Source organism: Grammomys surdaster, unplaced genomic scaffold (assembly GCF_004785775.1).
Source record: "Grammomys surdaster isolate TR1022 unplaced genomic scaffold, NIH_TR_1.0 193, whole genome shotgun sequence".
NCBI lineage: Eukaryota > Metazoa > Chordata > Mammalia > Rodentia > Muridae > Grammomys > Grammomys surdaster.
Window position 1 is genome coordinate 9873579 of NW_021604638.1, and position 7947 is coordinate 9881525.

The 7947-nt window shown below is 48.4% G+C and overlaps 1 long non-coding RNA gene across 4 annotated transcripts in view; it reads left to right on the forward strand.

Annotated features, from left to right (window-relative positions):
* LOC114623022 overlaps positions 1-5244 on the forward strand; it is an 8619-nt gene extending 3375 nt beyond the window's left edge. Inside the window, exons 1-6 of one of the 4 annotated variants that reach the window (XR_003711706.1) lie at positions 151-223; positions 538-612; positions 939-1015; positions 3259-3332; positions 4470-4703; positions 4791-5244. This is a non-coding gene — a long non-coding RNA (uncharacterized LOC114623022). Of the gene's footprint in view, positions 1-150; positions 224-537; positions 613-938; positions 1016-3258; positions 3333-4469; positions 4704-4790 lie in introns of those variants that run through there. The other 3 variants (XR_003711703.1, XR_003711705.1, XR_003711704.1) reach the window with 3 other exon arrangements.
* Positions 5245-7947: the final 2703 nt, after the last annotated feature.

Sequence of the window (7947 nt, forward strand, 5' to 3'; positions counted from 1 at the left end):
AACAACAAAAAAAAAAAAAAAAAAAAAAAAAAAAAAAAAAAAAACAAAAAAACCCCAACCAAAAGCTCAGTTAGAGGCATAAACAAATGACAGACTGGCTGAGAGGGTCACCACTGGCAACACTCACCACACTCAACAGTGCTAGGCAGGGTGCTGGTGCAGAGAGTCGAAGGACCTGTGAGCTTTGCCCTAGAGCTTAAAACCAGGAAAAGAGACAGAGAAGGTGATGGATTGATACACAGAGCTACAAGCCAGGGGCTCCTACCCACCAGCACGCTCCCCCCTCCCCCAGTACACGCAGAGCCCCCAGCTGCTGGGCGCTGGCTCTCCACTCCGTCTTGCATGCCTTCCCACACCTCCCTCACCCTCCTGCTTTGCCCAGCTGTTTGATTCATTTCTTGGATTTCAGCTGAGACAGCATTCTTCCAGGAAAATCCCGCTGACCACCCAATCTGGGAAGGGGACCTCTTCCCTGCTCCCATGACTCCCCTAAACCCACCACTTCCCTTATTGTGGCTTTTTTTTTTCATAATTCAGAGTGAATTTCCTGTTTGTCTCTTCTCAGCACCACCCGGATAGAGGCCCTGTTTGCTGTGCCCGTGGCGTTTACAGGTATGTCTTAATAAAATAAACATAACAGTTGCAGAAGGCTACTCTTTTATCTCTTTATCTGTTTAGAGTGTGCATGTGTTGGTAGATGGGTGTGTGAGCGTGTGGGTGCCACAGTGCACGCATGCCACAGTACGTGCGCAGAGGCCAGAAGACAACCCTCAGAGGTCAGCTTCCACCTCCAGTGTGTGGCTCCTGGAAGCCGGTCAGGTTGAGCTTTGCAGCAGGCACCCTTGCCACTCAGCTGTCTTGACAGTACCCTTTTTCTTTAGGTCATCTGATTTGCCAGGTACTAGCCTAAGATTAAATAATTCATTTGATCCTCATAGCTATCCAGTGACCTGGTGCTGCTATTCCTCCCTGCCCCCATTTACCAGATGTAGAAACAGAGCCACAGGAAAGTTCGGTAAGTTGCCCAAGGACATACAGGTAATAAGTGGCAGAGTGGGATTCAAACCCAAGTGCCCATTGGAAGAGGAGGTGGTAAACTCTGTGAGAAGTCAGAGGTTAGGAACAGTACCTTCAGCGGGTTTTGAGGACTGAATAGGAGTTTTCTGCATGGAAAAGAAGGAGCAGGGATGAATAACCTTGGCAATCTTCAATCTTAGTTCACCTGCCATTGCCACAGCCTTCCGGCAGGGCGAATGAGAAGCAGCTGGCCACACCTCAGACACTGGCAACCCAGACTCAGACAGGGCAAATGCCTCAGGGCAAAATGAATACCTGGTCCAGTTTCAGCCTGAGTCACCCATGAGCAGGGCAGAACAGGGCTGCGTGCTCATCGTTAGGTGAGAAGTGTAGCATCCTCTGGCCCTAAGCGGCAGGCTTACTCAAAGGTGAACCTCCCTTCTCCAGGCCATTCCTCCCTCTCCCAGGGGCGCCGTCAGACAGGTGTGGGTCCACAGCTGACCTGGAGCCCCCGGGGAACACCAGTGATGTGATCACAGGGGGCCTCTATGCCCTGTATACATCAGACAGGGATGAGGGGTCACCCACTACCTTTACCTTCCTGGGGCTCTGACACGGATACAGCTCAACCTCCCTGGCTTACGACAGGAAAGGACAAGACTTTGAGAAAGAACAGCATCTTCTAAGAACCAGCAAGCCCGGACAGCACCTGGGTGGAGTTCTCTGAAGTGAGCCCAGTCTGGCCATAGCATAGTTCTTTCAAGTGGCCCAGCGGCAGCAATCCCTGTCTCCTCTGTCTGAGCATTGAGTGGGCAATCCCCAAACTCCCTCTTCCCTCTGGAAACTTCCTTTGTTTGCTGTTTAGTGATACTTACTAAGGATTGAACTCAGGGCCTCAGACATACTAGACAGACCTTTGCCCAGTGAGCTCTAATCTCAATCAATCTCTCTCTCTCTCTCTCTCTCTCTCTCTCTCTCTCTCTCTCTCTCTTTCTCTGACACACACCACACACAGACCCACACACACATACATTCATACACACACACACACACACAGGTCTCACGTAGCACAGTCTGATCTCCAACTCACTGTGCAGATGAGAATAACCTCAGACTCTTAATACTCCAGCCTCTATCTGCAAAGTACCAGGAATTCCAGGGATTTGCACCACACCAGGCTCTCTGGGATCCATTTTTTTTTCCTCCCCAAATTTTGTTCTGAGAGAGGCTCTCTCTAAGTTGCTTGGCTGGCCTTAAACTCCTTATGCAACACAGCTGGGCCTTGAACTTGCAACCTTCCTGCCCTACTCTGCTGAGTAGCTGGGATGACAGTCATACACCTCAGAAAATCTTTACCAAGCTCTTTCCGACTCGGAGGCACAGAGCCAGACCCCTGACCTCAGAGAATGATAAACGGATGTAGAACACACGTACAGTCACAGACATTGACAGTGTCCTCCGTCATAGCCACAGGCGGAGACCACATCCGTCTTGTTTATCCCTTAGGAAGCGCTCAGTAAATTCACATGGAGCACCAAGGAAGGACTGACAGAAAGACGGTATACAGAAAGGCAGGGAGCTGCAGATGCTGTAGGGCCCTCCCTTACCCTCCCCTTCTCCCAGAACAAAGCACCCCTCTCGGAAGAAGCCTGGGGAACCAGGACACAGCTCTTGTCCCTACCAACACTCCCAGCTCTGTTCAGAATAAGCAAGCTAGCAGGGATGGGGTGGGTGCTACCCCGTGAGACACGGGTCATCTCAGTTTACATTGAAATGCAGTAAAATTAGAAGTGACGCCAGTTTTAGTGTGATCGGACACATTTCAAGTGTTCAGAAGTCACTAGTGAGGCTCCAGAAACCTCACAGATGGCTGAGTGTTTGCATCTGGACAGTGCAGCCATGCTACACACACAGCAACAGCCAGATGTTGAATCCAGGACCAACAGTATTCTCTATTTCCAAAAGCCTGTGAGGAATGGCCAGACAGCAGGAGTGGCATAGTCCTTGTGATGGTTACTTGAAACTGTCAATTTGACACACTCTAGATAGAATAAACCCGGCTAGCTCAGGTTGACCTGTGGGCACGTCGGATTATATTCATCAGTGTGGCAAGACCCAACATAAAAGTAGGCTGTACTATCCCCTGGGGCTGGGCCCTGAACTGACTGAAAAGGAGACTGTGGGCTGAGAACCAGCAAGCACTTACCTATTACCCATTCATTCCTCTCTGCTCTTGACTAGACAGGATGCAACCAGTTGCTTCAAAGCTCCAGCTGCCTTGACTTCCCGACAGTGATGAACTGGAACCTGGAATTGTGAGACAGATAAACTCTTCCTTCCTGAAGCTGCTTTTGTTTTGTTTTGAGGCAGGTTCTCACTACATCACCGTAGATAGCCTAGAACAACTATGTAGACCAGGCTGGCCTTGGTCTCAGGGATCTACCTGCCTCTGTCTCCTAGAGTTCTGGGGGCAAGGGAGTTCAACACTATGCTCAACTCCAATATGATAGTCTTCATTGGGCTCTGGGTTTAAGGGGGCTGTGAAGTAGGGATGGTACATGTTTTTAATCCTAGCACTCAGGAAGCAGAGACAGTCAGATTTCTGAGTTCAAAATCAGCCTGACCTATAGATTGAGTTTCAAGACAGCCAGGACTCCACAGAAACCCCGTCTTGGGGGGAAAAAAGAGGTGGGGGATAAGAAATGTTCTTCCATGCTGGGCAGTGGTGGCGCACGCCTTTAATCCCAGTACTTGGGAGGCAGAGGCAGGCGGATTTATGAGTTCGAGGCCAGCCTGGTCTATAGAGTGAGCTCCAGGACAGCCAGAGCTACACAGAGAAACCCGGTCTCGAAAAACCAAAAAAAAAAAAAAAAAAAGAAAAAAGAAATGTTCTTCCTAGTGAGGAAAGTGGGAGGAAGAAACCATCATGGGGACCTCGATACAGACTTTGTGTTGGGTAGTCATCCATTGGCTATGGAGTAGCCTGTCCTTGCTTTTTTGGAAACTTAGGGTAAAGAAGTTATCTACCCCAAGTATGTCTACCACCAACTCTTTGAAATAAATAAATGAATAAATGAATAAATGTGTGTTTGTGTGTATGAGTTAAGTGTAGTGACACACACACTTTTAATCCCAACACTCGGGAGGCAGAAGCAGGCGGTCTCTGTGAGTTTGAGGCCAGCCTGGTCTACAGAGTGAGTTCCAGGACAGCCAGGACTATACAGAGAAACCCTGTCTCCAAACCAAGAATAACAACAATGAAAGTAAATGTGTGTGAACACTGAGAGAGAGAAAGGAGGGCAGCGTAAGGCTGGATGGTCACCGCTGTGCAGAGGTGAAAGTCACGAGTGCCCGCTGTGCAGCTTCGGTGACTTCTCTCGAGTACTGAGTTTTTAAAGACAAAACCTTGAAAGGAAATCAAGTCATGGTAGTATGACTTCCTTGCCAAACAGGGTCTCCCGGCACGGTATGACATCTGTCGCTGTTGTTGTCATTATTTTGCCGCCACTGCCACCCCCACCCCCGACCATTGTCACCATCATCATTGTCATCATCATCATCATCGTCAATTATTTCGCCACTACTGGAGACTGAATCTTCAACCTCAGGAATGTTGATCAGTTGCTCTACTACTGAGCTACAACTCCCAGCAGAAGGTCCTGTTTCTTGCTGTCGGATTTCCACAGGTTAGTTACCTGAGGAAGGTTGTGGGCTGGTAGACTGTTACTTACCTTATTATCCCCATCCTGCCCAATTCCCACCTCTGTGTTCAGGGTGAGAACCTGATGCCAACCTCGGACTTGTGAATGTGACCACATTTGGCAAAAGAGATCCTTCGGGGTGAGATTATCCTTGATCAGGCTGAACCCTAAATCAGGGACTGACTGATTATGTAAGTTTTACCTGCAGGCCATCTTGCCAGCTGCAGGGCCCATCCCTGAAAGCCACTGAGTTTATGGTGCTTAGTCAGCTACAGCAGCACCAGGAAGTTACCACAGGTATGTTCAATTCATGAATGCTCACTGAGCTCAGGGCCTACAGTGAGGAGGCTTGTGCACCTTTCTCCATAAATGAGCCTAAAAAAAACCAAAAACAATACAGTAACCAGAATGACCTTCTGCTAGTAACATGTCTTAGTCAGTGTTCTATTGCTATGAAGAGACACAGTGACCACGGCGACTCTTAGAAAGCATTTAATTGCAGCTTAAGTTTCAGAGATTTAGTCCATTACTGTCACGGCGGGGAGCATGGCAGCGCACAGACAAGCATGGTGCTGGAGGACACAGCTGAGTTTTACATCCAGATCCACAGTCAGCAGAAAGAAATTGAGATCCTGGACTTGGTGTGCGCTTTTAAAACCTCAAAGCCCGTTCCTGGTAACATACTTCCTTTCAAATAGTGCCACTTCCTGGGGGCCGAGCATTCAATTCTACAAGCCTATGGGGGCCATTCTCTTTCAAACCAGCACGTAATATTATTTACACTTTTTCCAGAGTGAGTGTAGTAGATCTCTCTAAGTGCAGAATAAAGGTGTGCCCTCAAAAGGGAATTCAGCGCTGTTACTTTCCCCATTTGTTGCTAAGAACCCACAATAGTTTCTCGGCACAGAGAAGCATCTTTCTCAAGCTCCAGGTAGACAGCTGAAAGACACAACCTCCCGTCAGTCACCAGGACAGGATGCCAAGTCGAGAAGCAGGCCGACTGCGCCTGGGAGTTTGGTGTTTGCTGAAGGCAGAGGGGACTACACATGACTGTGGTAGACCAGCTGGTCAGTCACTTGGAAAAATTAAGCTACACCTTCCTTGTTCCGGTTACCGCCACGAGAAGCCTTATTTTGGGGAAAGTCCTCTAGACTTTCTTTCTAGACTTGTTTTTCTTTTATAATCTTGAGGTAGGAACTGCTTTTAAGGCCCATTTACTGCATCCTCACGGTCTCTGGGCTTTGTGCAAGGGCTGCGGGTGGGGCCCCGGGCCCCCAGGGCTCACTACTGTTCTAGGAGCACTGACCTAGAATACAGACTTTCCATTTTTAAGACTGCATTGAGTAACCAGGCTTGGTGGCTAGCACCAGCATTCCCAGCCCTCAGCAAACTGGGGAAAGAAGATTGCTACGGATTCCCAAGCAGCCTGGGCTACATCATAAAGGCCGGTCTCAAAACTTCGCTTTGGCCGTTAAAAAATGATTTTAAGATCCTTTGCTCTTTAATCATCTGTGGCTGGGCAGAACACTCAAATGTACAATATAAAACCCCAAATCACTAAGAGCCTAACAAATGGCTCAAAACCAAAGCAGGAACCAGTGGTCTAGGGCTACAAACCTATAATCCCTGAAGTGGGGGTGGGGTGTGTGGAATAGGGGAAGTAGGATCAAGAGTTAGAGGCCAGGGGCTGGAGCAATGGCTCAGCGGTTAAGAGCACTGACTGCTCTTCCTAGAGGTCCTGAGTTCAATTCCCAGCAACCACATGGTGGCTGACAACCATCTGTAATGGATTTGATGACCTCTTCTGGTGTGTCTGAAGACAGCTACAGTGTCTCATATAAATAAAAAAATAAGTAAATAATTAAAAAAAAAGAGTTAGAGGCCAGCCTAGGCTACACAGTGAAACCCTGTGTCAAAAACCCCCCAAAACAAAAACATAAAACAAATAAGAGCTGAGTAGAGTTCAGTCATAATGGCCTTGCCTCGTGCTGCAAAGGCCCTGACTGGATTTAATCCCCATCAATAGTTCATGCCCCACTGACATAGAACCTTCCAGAAGAAGGGTACTGTTGTTTGATGAATATGAGCTTTATGGGTTTTTTTTTTAAGATTTATTTATTTATTTTATATATATATATGAGTACAGTGTAGCTGTCTTCAGACACACCAGAAGAGGGCATCGGATCCCATTACAGATGATTGTGAGCCACCATGTGGTTGCTGGGAATTGAACTCAGGACCTCTAGGAAAAGCAGTCAGTGCTCTTAACCACTGAGCCATCTCTCCAGTCCCCTCACTTTATGTTTTTGTTTTGTTTTAGGTTGTGTGCGTATATGTGTGCACGTGTGCCGGTGTTCGTGTGCAGAAGTCAGAAGACAGAATCAGGTGTCCTCCATCACTCTGCCTGTTCCTTTGAGGCAGCTTCCCCTAAGTTTAGCCGGATCTTGAGTTTTCTTTTCTAGAATAGAAACCAGAAAGCACCAGCGATCCTTTTGTGCCTGGAAGTCACAAATGAAAGACAACCGTGCACTTCTCTGTTGACTCATCCTCTCTCCCCATCCAAGGTGCTTACACCTTGCGCGTGTTTTAATTGCCCTGCTGTGCTGTATGGCATCAGACAGCACATTGTTCAGGACTCACTAGCCCTTATGCAAACAGCAATGCTTTGCACTGGAGCTCAGATCCTGGTAGGTTCAACCTTGGACCTCAACCTTTAATGGAGTCACTCCCTGGCTCTCTGCCATCTCTGCCCTCTCCATGGCTGAGACATGTCCCAAGCTGAAGACTCAGACTCCCCACCTCCCATTCACCGTCCTTGGAACTCCAGAAGGCCCAGCCTAACAGCCTCAGGTCTGACTCTAGCATCCCACAGGATCCTTGCCTGGGTCCACCCCCTTGAGAGTGAAGGATGACTCTCCTCCACTGGCAGGAAGCAGAAGACAGAGATGAAGCCATCTGGTGTTCACACATTGGAGGGGTTGGAGTGTTGTTTTACAACCTTTCCTCCTCCTCTCCTCTCCTCTCTGTGCACGTGCCGGCTGCTTTTATGTCAACTTAACACAAGCTAGAGTCATCAGAGAGGAGGGATCCTTAATTGAGAAAAAAACGACTCTGTAAGATTGGCTGTAGGTGAGCCTGTAGGGCATTTTCTTAATTAGCGATTGATGGGGGAAGGCCCAGCCTATTCTGAATGGTGGGGGGATATCCCTGGGCTGCTGGTCCTGGATTT